Source organism: Taudactylus pleione, unplaced genomic scaffold (genome assembly GCF_031769625.1).
Source record: "Taudactylus pleione unplaced genomic scaffold, aTauple2 ptg000400l, whole genome shotgun sequence".
Classification (NCBI taxonomy): Eukaryota; Metazoa; Chordata; class Amphibia; order Anura; family Myobatrachidae; genus Taudactylus; species Taudactylus pleione.
The window spans coordinates 4,068,682-4,085,082 of NW_028284802.1; the positions used below are offsets into that span (position 1 = coordinate 4,068,682).

The 16,401-nt window shown below is 42.1% G+C and overlaps 10 pseudogenes; all 10 read left to right on the top strand.

Moving 5' to 3' along the window:
• The first annotated feature begins 985 nt into the window (after nucleotides 1-985).
• LOC148506555 (5S ribosomal RNA) lies at nucleotides 986-1,104 on the top strand (annotated as a pseudogene).
• A 1,421-nt stretch (nucleotides 1,105-2,525) lies between these two features.
• LOC148506556 (5S ribosomal RNA) lies at nucleotides 2,526-2,639 on the top strand (annotated as a pseudogene).
• A 1,159-nt stretch (nucleotides 2,640-3,798) lies between these two features.
• On the top strand, nucleotides 3,799-3,917 carry LOC148506557 (5S ribosomal RNA; annotated as a pseudogene).
• A 1,412-nt stretch (nucleotides 3,918-5,329) lies between these two features.
• On the top strand, nucleotides 5,330-5,448 carry LOC148506558 (5S ribosomal RNA; annotated as a pseudogene).
• A 1,421-nt stretch (nucleotides 5,449-6,869) lies between these two features.
• LOC148506559 (5S ribosomal RNA) lies at nucleotides 6,870-6,983 on the top strand (annotated as a pseudogene).
• Nucleotides 6,984-8,142: 1,159 nt separating this feature from the next.
• Nucleotides 8,143-8,261, top strand: LOC148506560 (5S ribosomal RNA; annotated as a pseudogene).
• Nucleotides 8,262-9,675: 1,414 nt separating this feature from the next.
• On the top strand, nucleotides 9,676-9,794 carry LOC148506561 (5S ribosomal RNA; annotated as a pseudogene).
• A 1,410-nt stretch (nucleotides 9,795-11,204) lies between these two features.
• LOC148506562 (5S ribosomal RNA) lies at nucleotides 11,205-11,318 on the top strand (annotated as a pseudogene).
• Nucleotides 11,319-13,747: 2,429 nt separating this feature from the next.
• On the top strand, nucleotides 13,748-13,866 carry LOC148506563 (5S ribosomal RNA; annotated as a pseudogene).
• A 1,414-nt stretch (nucleotides 13,867-15,280) lies between these two features.
• LOC148506564 (5S ribosomal RNA) lies at nucleotides 15,281-15,399 on the top strand (annotated as a pseudogene).
• The last annotated feature ends 1,002 nt before the right edge of the window (nucleotides 15,400-16,401 follow it).

The following is a 16,401-nucleotide window of genomic DNA, read 5'->3' on the forward strand; positions in this document are numbered from 1 at the left end:
CAGATGTTAAATATTATAAAATAATGTAACATTGTCAAAAGTTAGTAGCAATTATGTAGTTGGCAAAAGCAATGGTTTGTTAATCCGATATATCGTCTTATCCTCTGCAGTGCGTATCTAATTGAGTTCCCTTGTCTTGTATAGATATTAGTTTGTTAGGAGCAGCACATAGCAAATGAAGTTAAAAGCGTATGTAGCAAGCATGTATATGAGTAACTTTTCTTAGTAAGTTATCACATATACTTTACTTGATCTCCGGTGTTTGAGCGTGGCCACGCTAGCATAAATGCTTGTTGTTCCAGAGATCATGTTTGCTGTATTAGAGATGCTGTCACTGAATGTGAAGAGGTTAAGCGGCTCCCAAGTGTAACGAGCAGCTTGCTTGTTCCAGCTATGGTCAGCGCACCTGCAGCTAAGAGCGTTGGGGTGGAAGTCTGTGGTGCTCCGAGCTGCCCTACACGAAAATAAGGTCTCAAAGGGCATACAGAAGGGCTGTGGAGGTAGACGAGCTTGAATACAAACGGCGGGATGGGACGTCACATCCTGCTGTCTTGTGTCCTATCTCGCCTGCCACCACAGCCCTTCTGTTTGCCGTCTGAGCCCATTCTCTTTGTAAGGCAACTTGTAGCAGGCCGGACTTCGCCACGATGCTCGCTGCTGCTGGTGTCCTGACCATGGCTGTAACAAGCAAGCCATCCGTTACAGTTGGGAGCTCACAGAGCGCAGCCGTGAACTCTGAAACAATAAGCATTTATGTGCAGTGAATCTTTATGTTGGGTTCACCTACAGCCATAACCACACTGGACATGCCCAAGCTATGCAGTGTCGGGCTGGTTAGTACTTGGATGGGAGACCACCTGGGAATACCAGGTGTTGTAGGTAATTATATTCTATAATATTTTTTTCTATGACTATTTACATGGTTTATAGTTAATGAATTTACTGGTGGTAAGTAGTAAAAGAGGTCTATGAATAAGTTTTGATCACCTACGGCCATACTACACTGGACACGCCCAATCTCGTCTGATCTTGGAAGCTAAGCAGTGTTGAGCCTGGTTAGTAGTTTTGTGGGAGACCACCGTGGAATACCAGGTACTGTAGGTGATGTTATACTGCCATAACAGTCTATTCTATGACTTTTTACATTAATTATCTTACCACCAGTAATGTATTTAATAAGCTTAGAAGTATGGGTTCTAAGAGAATTTGTTGCTCACCTACAGCCACGGTAATAACAATTATATTAAAAAATGGGGAGGGTCGCAGAAACGCCTTTCCCTTGGCGCTATGTATTTAGTTTGTATTTGAAAGAGCGTACCCAGTTGCAAGTGCACAAAGCTTGCAAGGCCTTGAAAAATAAATACAGAACACAACATAAAGAATCACTGCGCTATAGTTCTCAAGGATATAAATATAATATATGAATAAATATATATGTAGTTCCTTTTAATATAGTAGAAACTTGGGCCTATATATTTTTTACTTGATCAATGTAAATCCTAAAAATATTTATAACGTGTACATAATATTCCACAGATGTTAAATATTATAAAATAATGTAACATTGTCAAAAGTTAGTAGCAATTATGTAGTTGGCAAAAGCAATGGTTTGTTAATCCGATATATCGTCTTATCCTCTGCAGTGCGTATCTAATTGAGTCCCCTTGTCTTGTATAGATATTAGTTTGTTAGGAGCAGCACATAGCAAATGAAGTTAAAAGCGTATGTAGCAAGCATGTATATGAGTAACTTTTCTTAGTAAGTTACCACATATACTTTACTTGATCTCCGGTGTTTGAGCGTGGCCACGCTAGCATAAATGCTTGTTGTTCCAGAGATCATGTTTGCTGTATTAGAAATGCTGTCACTGTATGTGAAGAGGTTAAGCGGCTCCCAAGTGTAACGAGCAGCTTGTTGCTTGTTCCAGCTACGGTCAGCGCACCTGCAGCTAAGAGTGTTGGGGTGGAAGTCTGTGGTGCTCCGAGCTGCCCTACACGAGAATAGGGTCTCAAAGGGCATACAGAAGGGCCGTGGAGGTAGACGAGCTTGAATAGAAATGGCAAGATGGGACGTCACATCCTGCTGTCTTGTGTCCTATCTCGCCTGCCACCACAGCCCTTCTGTTTGCCGTCTGAGCCCATTCTCTTTGTAAGGCAACTTGTAGCAGGCCGGACTTCGCCACGATGCTCGCTGCTGCTGGTGTCCTGACCATGGCTGTAACAAGCAAGCCATCCGTTACAGTTGGGAGCTCACAGAGAGCTGCCGTGAACTCTGAAACAATAAGCATTTATGTGCAGTGAATCTTTGTGTTCACCTATTGCTTTTCCACACTGGACATGCCCAATCTTGTTTTGTAAGCTATGCAGTGTTGGGCCTGGTTAGCGTTAGACCACCTGGGAATCCCAGGTGTTGTAGGTAATTTTATGCTACTATAATGTTCTTTTCTATTACTATTTACATTTATTATATTAACTTGATAATTACTGGTGGTGAGTAGTAAAAGAGGTGTAAGAAGAAGATTGATCACCTACGGCCATACCACACTGGACATTACCAATCTCATCTTGTAAGCTATGCAGTGTCGGGCTTGGTTAGTACTTGGATGGGAGACCACCTGGGAATACCAGGTGCTGTAGGTGATTTTATACTGCCATAACAGTCGCCTCTGACTATTTACATTTATTTTATTAACTCTTTAATGAACTGACAAGCGGTAAGAAGTAAGATCTAAATTAAAAATTGTTCCTCCCCTACAGCCACACCACACTGGACATGCCCAATCTCGTCGGATCTTGGAAGCTATGCTGTGTTGGACCTGGTTGCTACTTGTTACCTGACAGTACTTCAAAGGTTAGTAGCAATTATGTAGTTGGCAAAAGCAATGGTATATTAATCCGATATATCGTCTTATCCTCTGCAGTGCGTATCTAATTGAGTCCCCTTGTCTTGTATAGATATTAGTTTGTTAGGAGCAGCACATAGCAAATTAAGTTAAAAGCGTATGTAGCAAGCATGTATATGAGTAACGTTTCTTAGTAAGTTACCACATCTACTTTACTTGATCTCCGGTGTTTGAGCGTGGCCACACTAGCATAAATGTTTGTTGTTCCAGAGATCATGTTTGCTGTATTAGAAATGCTGTCACTGTATGTGAAGAGGTTAAGAGGCTCCCAAGTGTAACGAGCAGCTTGTTGCTTGTTCCAGCTACGGTCAGCGCACCTGCAGCTAAGAGCGTTTGGGTGGAAGTCTGTGGTGCTCCGAGCTGCCCTACACGAGAATAGGGTCTCAAAGGGCATACAGAAGGGCTGTGGAGGTAGACGAGCTTGAATAGAAACGGCGGGATGGGACGTCACATCCTGCTGTCTTGTGTCCTATCTCGCCTGCCACCACAGCCCTTCTGTTTGCCGTCTGAGCCCATTCTCTTTGTAAGGCAACTTGTAGCAGGCTGGACTTCGCCACGATGCTCGCTGCTGCTGGTGTCCTGACCATGGCTGTAACAAGCAAGCCATCCGTTACAGTTGGGAGCTCACAGAGCGCAGCCGTGAACTCTGAAACAATAAGCATTTATGTGCAGTGAATCTTTATGTTGGGTTCACCTACAGCCATAACCACACTGGACATGCCCAAGCTATGCAGTGTCGGGCTGGTTAGTACTTGGATGGGAGACCACCTGGGAATACCAGGTGTTGTAGGTAATTATATTCTATAATATTTTTTTCTATGACTATTTACATGGTTTATAGTTAATGAATTTACTGGTGGTAAGTAGTAAAAGAGGTCTATGAATAAGTTTTGATCACCTACGGCCATACTACACTGGACACGCCCAATCTCGTCTGATCTTGGAAGCTAAGCAGTGTTGAGCCTGGTTAGTAGTTTTGTGGGAGACCACCGTGGAATACCAGGTACTGTAGGTGATGTTATACTGCCATAACAGTCTATTCTATGACTTTTTACATTCATTATATTACCACCAGTAATGTATTTAATAAGCTTAGAAGTATGGGTTCTAAGAGAATTTGTTGCTCACCTACAGCCACAGTAATAACAATTATATTAAAAAAAAGGGATGGTCGCAGAAACGCCTTTCCCTTGGCGCTATGTATTTAGTTTGTATTTGAAAGAGCGTACCCAGTTGCAAGTGCACAAAGCTTGCAAGGCCTTGAAAAATAAATACAGAACACAACATAAAGAATCACTGCGCTATAGTTCTCAAGGATATAAATATAATATATGAATAAATATATATGTAGTTCCTTTTAATATAGTAGAAACTTGGGCCTATATATTTTTTACTTGATCAATGTAAATCCTAAAAATATTTAAAACGTGTACATAATATTCCACAGATGTTAAATATTATAAAATAATGTAACATTGTCAAAAGTTAGTAGCAATTATGTAGTTGGCAAAAGCAATGGTTTGTTAATCCGATATATCGTCTTATCCTCTGCAGTGCGTATCTAATTGAGTTCCCTTGTCTTGTATAGATATTAGTTTGTTAGGAGCAGCACATAGCAAATGAAGTTAAAAGCGTATGTAGCAAGCATGTATATGAGTAACTTTTCTTAGTAAGTTATCACATATACTTTACTTGATCTCCGGTGTTTGAGCGTGGCCACGCTAGCATAAATGCTTGTTGTTCCAGAGATCATGTTTGCTGTACTAGAGATGCTGTCACTGAATGTGAAGAGGTTAAGCGGCTCCCAAGTGTAACGAGCAGCTTGCTTGTTCCAGCTATGGTCAGCGCACCTGCAGCTAAGAGCGTTGGGGTGGAAGTCTGTGGTGCTCCGAGCTGCCGTACACGAAAATAAGGTCTCAAAGGGCATACAGAAGGGCTGTGGAGGTAGACGAGCTTGAATACAAACGGCGGGATGGGACGTCACATCCTGCTGTCTTGTGTCCTATCTCGCCTACCACCACAGCCCTTCTGTTTGCCGTCTGAGCCCATTCTCTTTGTAAGGCAACTTGTAGCAGGCCGGACTTCGCCACGATGCTCGCTGCTGCTGGTGTCCTGACCATGGCTGTAACAAGCAAGCCATCCGTTACAGTTGGGAGCTCACAGAGCGCAGCCGTGAACTCTGAAACAATAAGCATTTATGTGCAGTGAATCTTTGTTGGGTTCACCTACAGCCATAACCACACTGGACATGCCCAAGCTATGCAGTGTCGGGCTGGTTAGTATTTGGATGGGAGACCACCTGGGAATACCAGGTGTTGTAGGTAATTATATTCTATAATATTTTTTTCTATGACTATTTACATGGTTTATAGTTAATGAATTTACTGGTGGTAAGTAGTAAAAGAGGTCTATGAATAAGTTTTGATCACCTACAGCCATACTACACTGGACACGCCCAATCTCGTCTGATCTTGGAAGCTAAGCAGTGTTGAGCCTGGTTAGTAGTTTTGTGGGAGACCACCGTGGAATACCAGGTACTGTAGGTGATGTTATACTGCCATAACAGTCTATTCTATGACTTTTTACATTAATTATCTTACCACCAGTAATGTATTTAATAAGCTTAGAAGTATGGGTTCTAAGAGAATTTGTTGCTCACCTACAGCCACGGTAATAACAATTATATTAAAAAATGGGGATGGTCGCAGAAACGCCTTTCCCTTGGCGCTATGTATTTAGTTTGTATTTGAAAGAGCGTACCCAGTTGCAAGTGCACAAAGCTTGCAAGGCCTTGAAAAATAAATACAGAACACAACATAAAGAATCACTGCGCTATAGTTCTCAAGGATATAAATATAATATATGAATAAATATATATGTAGTTCCTTTTAATATAGTAGAAACTTGGGCCTATATATTTTTTACTTGATCAATGTAAATCCTAAAAATATTTAAAACGTGTACATAATATTCCACAGATGTTAAATATTATAAAATAATGTAACATTGTCAAAAGTTAGTAGCAATTATGTAGTTGGCAAAAGCAATGGTTTGTTAATCCGATATATCGTCTTATCCTCTGCAGTGCGTATCTAATTGAGTCCCCTTGTCTTGTATAGATATTAGTTTGTTAGGAGCAGCACATAGCAAATGAAGTTAAAAGCGTATGTAGCAAGCATGTATATGAGTAACTTTTCTTAGTAAGTTACCACATGTACTTTACTTGATCTCCGGTGTTTGAGCGTGGCCACGCTAGCATAAATGCTTGTTGTTCCAGAGATCATGTTTGCTGTATTAGAAATGCTGTCACTGTATGTGAAGAGGTTAAGCGGCTCCCAAGTGTAACGAGCAGCTTGTTGCTTGTTCCAGCTACGGTCAGCGCACCTGCAGCTAAGAGTGTTGGGGTGGAAGTCTGTGGTGCTCCGAGCTGCCCTACACGAGAATAGGGTCTCAAAGGGCATACAGAAGGGCCGTGGAGGTAGACGAGCTTGAATAGAAATGGCGGGATGGGACGTCACATCCTGCTGTCTTGTATCCTATCTCGCCTGCCACCACAGCCCTTCTGTTTGCCGTCTGAGCCCATTCTCTTTGTAAGGCAACTTGTAGCAGGCCGGACTTCGCCGCGGTGCTCGCTGCTGCTGGTGTCCTGACCATGGCTGTAACAAGCAAGCCATCCGTTACAGTTGGGAGCTCACAGAGAGCTGCCGTGAACTCTGAAACAATAAGCATTTATGTGCAGTGAATCTTTGTGTTCAGCTATTGCTTTTCCACACTGGACATGCCCAATCTTGTTTTGTAAGCTATGCAGTGTTGGGCCTGGTTAGCGTTAGACCACCTGGGAATCCCAGGTGTTGTAGGTAATTTTATGCTACTATAATGTTCTTTTCTATTACTATTTACATTTATTATATTAACTTGATAATTACTGGTGGTGAGTAGTAAAAGAGGTGTAAGAAGAAGATTGATCACCTACGGCCATACCACACTGGACATTACCAATCTCATCTTGTAAGCTATGCAGTGTCGGGCTTGGTTAGTACTTGGATGGGAGACCACCTGGGAATACCAGGTGCTGTAGGTGATTTTATACTGCCATAACAGTCGCCTCTGACTATTTACATTTATTTTATTAACTCTTTAATGAACTGACAAGCGGTAAGAAGTAAGATCTAAATTAAAAATTGTTCCTCCCCTACAGCCACACCACACTGGACATGCCCAATCTCGTCGGATCTTGGAAGCTATGCTGTGTTGGACCTGGTTGCTACTTGTTACCTGACAGTACTTCAAAGGTTAGTAGCAATTATGTAGTTGGCAAAAGCAATGGTATATTAATCGGATATATCGTCTTATCCTCTGCAGTGCGTATCTAATTGAGTCCCCTTGTCTTGTATAGATATTAGTTTGTTAGGAGCAGCACATAGCAAATTAAGTTAAAAGCGTATGTAGCAAGCATGTATATGAGTAACGTTTCTTAGTAAGTTACCACATCTACTTTACTTGATCTCCGGTGTTTGAGCGTGGCCACGCTAGCATAAATGTTTGTTGTTCCAGAGATCATGTTTGCTGTATTAGAAATGCTGTCACTGTATGTGAAGAGGTTAAGAGGCTCCCAAGTGTAACGAGCAGCTTGTTGCTTGTTCCAGCTACGGTCAGCGCACCTGCAGCTAAGAGCGTTTGGGTGGAAGTCTGTGGTGCTCCGAGCTGCCCTACACGAGAATAGGGTCTCAAAGGGCATACAGAAGGGCTGTGGAGGTAGACGAGCTTGAATAGAAACGGTGGGATGGGACGTCACATCCTGCTGTCTTGTGTCCTATCTCGCCTGCCACCACAGCCCTTCTGTTTGCCGTCTGAGCCCATTCTCTTTGTAAGGCAACTTGTAGCAGGCTGGACTTCGCCACGATGCTCGCTGCTGCTGGTGTCCTGACCATGGCTGTAACAAGCAAGCCATCCGTTACAGTTGGGAGCTCACAGAGCGCAGCCGTGAACTCTGAAACAATAAGCATTTATGTGCAGTGAATCTTTATGTTGGGTTCACCTACAGCCATAACCACACTGGACATGCCCAAGCTATGCAGTGTCGGGCTGGTTAGTACTTGGATGGGAGACCACCTGGGAATACCAGGTGTTGTAGGTAATTATATTCTATAATATTTTTTTCTATGACTATTTACATGGTTTATAGTTAATGAATTTACTGGTGGTAAGTAGTAAAAGAGGTCTATGAATAAGTTTTGATCACCTACGGCCATACTACACTGGACACGCCCAATCTCGTCTGATCTTGGATGGTAAGCAGTGTTGAGCCTGGTTAGTAGTTTTGTGGGAGACCACCGTGGAATACCAGGTACTGTAGGTGATGTTATACTGCCATAACAGTCTATTCTATGACTTTTTACATTCATTATATTACCACCAGTAATGTATTTAATAAGCTTAGAAGTATGGGTTCTAAGAGAATTTGTTGCTCACCTACAGCCACAGTAATAACAATTATATTAAAAAAAAGGGATGGTCGCAGAAACGCCTTTCCCTTGGCGCTATGTATTTAGTTTGTATTTGAAAGAGCGTACCCAGTTGCAAGTGCACAAAGCTTGCAAGGCCTTGAAAAATAAATACAGAACACAACATAAAGAATCACTGCGCTATAGTTCTCAAGGATATAAATATAATATATGAATAAATATATATGTAGTTCCTTTTAATATAGTAGAAACTTGGGCCTATATATTTTTTACTTGATCAATGTAAATCCTAAAAATATTTAAAACGTGTACATAATATTCCACAGATGTTAAATATTATAAAATAATGTAACATTGTCAAAAGTTAGTAGCAATTATGTAGTTGGCAAAAGCAATGGTTTGTTAATCCGATATATCATCTTATCCTCTGCAGTGCGTATCTAATTGAGTTCCCTTGTCTTGTATAGATACTAGTTTGTTAGGAGCAGCACATAGCAAATGAAGTTAAAAGCGTATGTAGCAAGCATGTATATGAGTAACTTTTCTTAGTAAGTTATCACATATACTTTACTTGATCTCCGGTGTTTGAGCGTGGCCACGCTAGCATAAATGCTTGTTGTTCCAGAGATCATGTTTGCTGTACTAGAGATGCTGTCACTGAATGTGAAGAGATTAAGCGGCTCCCAAGTGTAACGAGCAGCTTGCTTGTTCCAGCTATGGTCAGCGCACCTGCAGCTAAGAGCGTTGGGGTGGAAGTCTGTGGTGCTCCGAGCTGCCCTACACGAAAATAAGGTCTCAAAGGGCATACAGAAGGGCTGTGGAGGTAGACGAGCTTGAATACAAACGGCGGGATGGGACGTCACATCCTGCTGTCTTGTGTCCTATCTCGCCTACCACCACAGCCCTTCTGTTTGCCGTCTGAGCCCATTCTCTTTGTAAGGCAACTTGTAGCAGGCCGGACTTCGCCACGATGCTCGCTGCTGCTGGTGTCCTGACCATGGCTGTAACAAGCAAGCCATCCGTTACAGTTGGGAGCTCACAGAGCGCAGCCGTGAACTCTGAAACAATAAGCATTTATGTGCAGTGAATCTTTATGTTGGGTTCACCTACAGCCATAACCACACTGGACATGCCCAAGCTATGCAGTGTCGGGCTGGTTAGTACTTGGATGGGAGACCACCTGGGAATACCAGGTGTTGTAGGTAATTATATTCTATAATATTTTTTTCTATGACTATTTACATGGTTTATAGTTAATGAATTTACTGGTGGTAAGTAGTAAAAGAGGTCTATGAATAAGTTTTGATCACCTACGGCCATACTACACTGGACACGCCCAATCTCGTCTGATCTTGGAAGCTAAGCAGTGTTGAGCCTGGTTAGTAGTTTTGTGGGAGACCACCGTGGAATACCAGGTACTGTAGGTGATGTTATACTGCCATAACAGTCTATTCTATGACTTTTTACATTAATTATCTTACCACCAGTAATGTATTTAATAAGCTTAGAAGTATGGGTTCTAAGAGAATTTGTTGCTCACCTACAGCCACGGTAATAACAATTATATTAAAAAATTGGGATGGTCGCAGAAACGCCTTTCCCTTGGCGCTATGTATTTAGTTTGTATTTGAAAGAGCGTACCCAGTTGCAAGTGCACAAAGCTTGCAAGGCCTTGAAAAATAAATACAGAACACAACATAAAGAATCACTGCGCTATAGTTCTCAAGGATATAAATATAATATATGAATAAATATATATGTAGTTCCTTTTAATATAGTAGAAACTTGGGCCTATATATTTTTTACTTGATCAATGTAAATCCTAAAAATATTTATAACGTGTACATAATATTCCACAGATGTTAAATATTATAAAATAATGTAACATTGTCAAAAGTTAGTAGCAATTATGTAGTTGGCAAAAGCAATGGTTTGTTAATCCGATATATCGTCTTATCCTCTGCAGTGCGTATCTAATTGAGTCCCCTTGTCTTGTATAGATATTAGTTTGTTAGGAGCAGCACATAGCAAATGAAGTTAAAAGCGCATGTATATGAGTAACTTTTCTTAGTAAGTTACCACATATACTTTACTTGATCTCCGGTGTTTGAGCGTGGCCACGCTAGCATAAATGCTTGTTGTTCCAGAGATCATGTTTGCTGTATTAGAAATGCTGTCACTGTATGTGAAGAGGTTAAGCGGCTCCCAAGTGTAACGAGCAGCTTGTTGCTTGTTCCAGCTACGGTCAGCGCACCTGCAGCTAAGAGTGTTGGGGTGGAAGTCTGTGGTGCTCCGAGCTGCCCTACACGAGAATAGGGTCTCAAAGGGCATACAGAAGGGCCGTGGAGGTAGACGAGCTTGAATAGAAATGGCGGGATGGGACGTCACATCCTGCTGTCTTGTGTCCTATCTCGCCTGCCACCACAGCCCTTCTGTTTGCCGTCTGAGCCCATTCTCTTTGTAAGGCAACTTGTAGCAGGCCGGACTTCGCCACGATGCTCGCTGCTGCTGGTGTCCTGACCATGGCTGTAACAAGCAAGCCATCCGTTACAGTTGGGAGCTCACAGAGAGCTGCCGTGAACTCTGAAACAATAAGCATTTATGTGCAGTGAATCTTTGTGTTCACCTATTGCTTTTCCACACTGGACATGCCCAATCTTGTTTTGTAAGCTATGCAGTGTTGGGCCTGGTTAGCGTTAGACCACCTGGGAATCCCAGGTGTTGTAGGTAATTTTATGCTACTATAATGTTCTTTTCTATTACTATTTACATTTATTATATTAACTTGATAATTACTGGTGGTGAGTAGTAAAAGAGGTGTAAGAAGAAGATTGATCACCTACGGCCATACCACACTGGACATTACCAATCTCATCTTGTAAGCTATGCAGTGTCGGGCTTGGTTAGTACTTGGATGGGAGACCACCTGGGAATACCAGGTGCTGTAGGTGATTTTATACTGCCATAACAGTCGCCTCTGACTATTTACATTTATTTTATTAACTCTTTAATGAACTGACAAGCGGTAAGAAGTAAGATCTAAATTAAAAATTGTTCCTCCCCTACAGCCACACCACACTGGACATGCCCAATCTCGTCGGATCTTGGAAGCTATGCTGTGTTGGACCTGGTTGCTACTTGTTACCTGACAGTACTTCAAAGGTTAGTAGCAATTATGTAGTTGGCAAAAGCAATGGTATATTAATCCGATATATCGTCTTATCCTCTGCAGTGCGTATCTAATTGAGTCCCCTTGTCTTGTATAGATATTAGTTTGTTAGGAGCAGCACATAGCAAATTAAGTTAAAAGCGTATGTAGCAAGCATGTATATGAGTAACGTTTCTTAGTAAGTTACCACATCTACTTTACTTGATCTCCGGTGTTTGAGCGTGGCCACGCTAGCATAAATGTTTGTTGTTCCAGAGATCATGTTTGCTGTATTAGAAATGCTGTCACTGTATGTGAAGAGGTTAAGAGGCTCCCAAGTGTAACGAGCAGCTTGTTGCTTGTTCCAGCTACGGTCAGCGCACCTGCAGCTAAGAGCGTTTGGGTGGAAGTCTGTGGTGCTCCGAGCTGCCCTACACGAGAATAGGGTCTCAAAGGGCATACAGAAGGGCTGTGGAGGTAGACGAGCTTGAATAGAAACGGCGGGATGGGACGTCACATCCTGCTGTCTTGTGTCCTATCTCGCCTGCCACCACAGCCCTTCTGTTTGCCGTCTGAGCCCATTCTCTTTGTAAGGCAACTTGTAGCAGGCCGGACTTCGCCACGATGCTCGCTGCTGCTGGTGTCCTGACCATGGCTGTAACAAGCAAGCCATCCGTTACAGTTGGGAGCTCACAGAGAGCTGCCGTGAACTCTGAAACAATAAGCATTTATGTGCAGTGAATCTTTGTGTTCACCTATTGCTTTTCCACACTGGACATGCCCAATCTTGTTTTGTAAGCTATGCAGTGTTGGGCCTGGTTAGCGTTAGACCACCTGGGAATCCCAGGTGTTGTAGGTAATTTTATGCTACTATAATGTTCTTTTCTATTACTATTTACATTTATTATATTAACTTGATAATTACTGGTGGTGAGTAGTAAAAGAGGTGTAAGAAGAAGATTGATCACCTACGGCCATACCACACTGGACATTACCAATCTCATCTTGTAAGCTATGCAGTGTCGGGCTTGGATGGGAGACCACCTGGGAATACCAGGTGCTGTAGGTGATTTTATACTGCCATAACAGTCGCCTCTGACTATTTACATTTATTTTATTAACTCTTTAATGAACTGACAAGCGGTAAGAAGTAAGATCTAAATTAAAAATTGTTCCTCCCCTACAGCCACACCACACTGGACATGCCCAATCTCGTCGGATCTTGGAAGCTATGCTGTGTTGGACCTGGTTGCTACTTGTTACCTGACAGTACTTCAAAGGTTAGTAGCAATTATGTAGTTGGCAAAAGCAATGGTATATTAATCCGATATATCGTCTTATCCTCTGCAGTGCGTATCTAATTGAGTCCCCTTGTCTTGTATAGATATTAGTTTGTTAGGAGCAGCACATAGCAAATTAAGTTAAAAGCGTATGTAGCAAGCATGTATATGAGTAACGTTTCTTAGTAAGTTACCACATCTACTTTACTTGATCTCCGGTGTTTGAGCGTGGCCACGCTAGCATAAATGCTTGTTGTTCCAGAGATCATGTTTGCTGTATTAGAAATGCTGTCACTGTATGTGAAGAGGTTAAGAGGCTCCCAAGTGTAACGAGCAGCTTGTTGCTTGTTCCAGCTACGGTCAGCGCACCTGCAGCTAAGAGCGTTTGGGTGGAAGTCTGTGGTGCTCCGAGCTGCCCTACACGAGAATAGGGTCTCAAAGGGCATACAGAAGGGCTGTGGAGGTAGACGAGCTTGAATAGAAACGGCGGGATGGGACGTCACATCCTGCTGTCTTGTGTCCTATCTCGCCTGCCACCACAGCCCTTCTGTTTGCCGTCTGAGCCCATTCTCTTTGTAAGGCAACTTGTAGCAGGCTGGACTTCGCCACGATGCTCGCTGCTGCTGGTGTCCTGACCATGGCTGTAACAAGCAAGCCATCCGTTACAGTTGGGAGCTCACAGAGCGCAGCCGTGAACTTCATCTGAAACAATAAGCATTTATGTGCAGTGAATCTTTATGTTGGGTTCACCTACAGCCATAACCACACTGGACATGCCCAAGCTATGCAGTGTCGGGCTGGTTAGTACTTGGATGGGAGACCACCTGGGAATACCAGGTGTTGTAGGTAATTATATTCTATAATATTTTTTTCTATGACTATTTACATGGTTTATAGTTAATGAATTTACTGGTGTTAAGTAGTAAAAGAGGTCTATGAATAAGTTTTGATCACCTACGGCCATACTACACTGGACACGCCCAATCTCGTCTGATCTTGGAAGCTAAGCAGTGTTGAGCCTGGTTAGTAGTTTTGTGGGAGACCACCGTGGAATACCAGGTACTGTAGGTGATGTTATACTGCCATAACAGTCTATTCTATGACTTTTTACATTCATTATATTACCACCAGTAATGTATTTAATAAGCTTAGAAGTATGGGTTCTAAGAGAATTTGTTGCTCACCTACAGCCACAGTAATAACAATTATATTAAAAAAAAGGGATGGTCGCAGAAACGCCTTTCCCTTGGCGCTATGTATTTAGTTTGTATTTGAAAGAGCGTACCCAGTTGCAAGTGCACAAAGCTTGCAAGGCCTTGAAAAATAAATACAGAACACAACATAAAGAATCACTGCGCTATAGTTCTCAAGGATATAAATATAATATATGAATAAATATATATGTAGTTCCTTTTAATATAGTAGAAACTTGGGCCTATATATTTTTTACTTGATCAATGTAAATCCTAAAAATATTTAAAACGTGTACATAATATTCCACAGATGTTAAATATTATAAAATAATGTAACATTGTCAAAAGTTAGTAGCAATTATGTAGTTGGCAAAAGCAATGGTTTGTTAATCCGATATATCATCTTATCCTCTGCAGTGCGTATCTAATTGAGTTCCCTTGTCTTGTATAGATACTAGTTTGTTAGGAGCAGCACATAGCAAATGAAGTTAAAAGCGTATGTAGCAAGCATGTATATGAGTAACTTTTCTTAGTAAGTTATCACATATACTTTACTTGATCTCCGGTGTTTGAGCGTGGCCACGCTAGCATAAATGCTTGTTGTTCCAGAGATCATGTTTGCTGTACTAGAGATGCTGTCACTGAATGTGAAGAGGTTAAGCGGCTCCCAAGTGTAACGAGCAGCTTGCTTGTTCCAGCTATGGTCAGCGCACCTGCAGCTAAGAGCGTTGGGGTGGAAGTCTGTGGTGCTCCGAGCTGCCCTACACGAAAATAAGGTCTCAAAGGGCATACAGAAGGGCTGTGGAGGTAGACGAGCTTGAATACAAACGGCGGGATGGGACGTCACATCCTGCTGTCTTGTGTCCTATCTCGCCTACCACCACAGCCCTTCTGTTTGCCGTCTGAGCCCATTCTCTTTGTAAGGCAACTTGTAGCAGGCCGGACTTCGCCACGATGCTCGCTGCTGCTGGTGTCCTGACCATGGCTGTAACAAGCAAGCCATCCGTTACAGTTGGGAGCTCACAGAGCGCAGCCGTGAACTCTGAAACAATAAGCATTTATGTGCAGTGAATCTTTATGTTGGGTTCACCTACAGCCATAACCACACTGGACATGCCCAAGCTATGCAGTGTCGGGCTGGTTAGTACTTGGATGGGAGACCACCTGGGAATACCAGGTGTTGTAGGTAATTATATTCTATAATATTTTTTTCTATGACTATTTACATGGTTTATAGTTAATGAATTTACTGGTGGTAAGTAGTAAAAGAGGTCTATGAATAAGTTTTGATCACCTACGGCCATACTACACTGGACACGCCCAATCTCGTCTGATCTTGGAAGCTAAGCAGTGTTGAGCCTGGTTAGTAGTTTTGTGGGAGACCACCGTGGAATACCAGGTACTGTAGGTGATGTTATACTGCCATAACAGTCTATTCTATGACTTTTTACATTAATTATCTTACCACCAGTAATGTATTTAATAAGCTTAGAAGTATGGGTTCTAAGAGAATTTGTTGCTCACCTACAGCCACGGTAATAACAATTATATTAAAAAATGGGGATGGTCGCAGAAACGCCTTTCCCTTGGCGCTATGTATTTAGTTTGTATTTGAAAGAGCGTACCCTGTTGCAAGTGCACAAAGCTTGCAAGGCCTTGAAAAATAAATACAGAACACAACATAAAGAATCACTGCGCTATAGTTCTCAAGGATATAAATATAATATATGAATAAATATATATGTAGTTCCTTTTAATATAGTAGAAACTTGGGCCTATATATTTTTTACTTGATCAATGTAAATCCTAAAAATATTTATAACGTGTACATAATATTCCACAGATGTTAAATATTATAAAATAATGTAACATTGTCAAAAGTTAGTAGCAATTATGTAGTTGGCAAAAGCAATGGTTTGTTAATCCGATATATCGTCTTATCCTCTGCAGTGCGTATCTAATTGAGTCCCCTTGTCTTGTATAGATATTAGTTTGTTAGGAGCAGCACATAGCAAATGAAGTTAAAAGCGCATGTATATGAGTAACTTTTCTTAGTAAGTTACCACATATACTTTACTTGATCTCCGGTGTTTGAGCGTGGCCACGCTAGCATAAATGCTTGTTGTTCCAGAGATCATGTTTGCTGTATTAGAAATGCTGTCACTGTATGTGAAGAGGTTAAGCGGCTCCCAAGTGTAACGAGCAGCTTGTTGCTTGTTCCAGCTACGGTCAGCGCACCTGCAGCTAAGAGTGTTGGGGTGGAAGTCTGTGGTGCTCCGAGCTGCCCTACACGAGAATAGGGTCTCAAAGGGCATACAGAAGGGCCGTGGAGGTAGACGAGCTTGAATAGAAATGGCGGGATGGGACGTCACATCCTGCTGTCTTGTGTCCTATCTCGCCTGCCACCACAGCC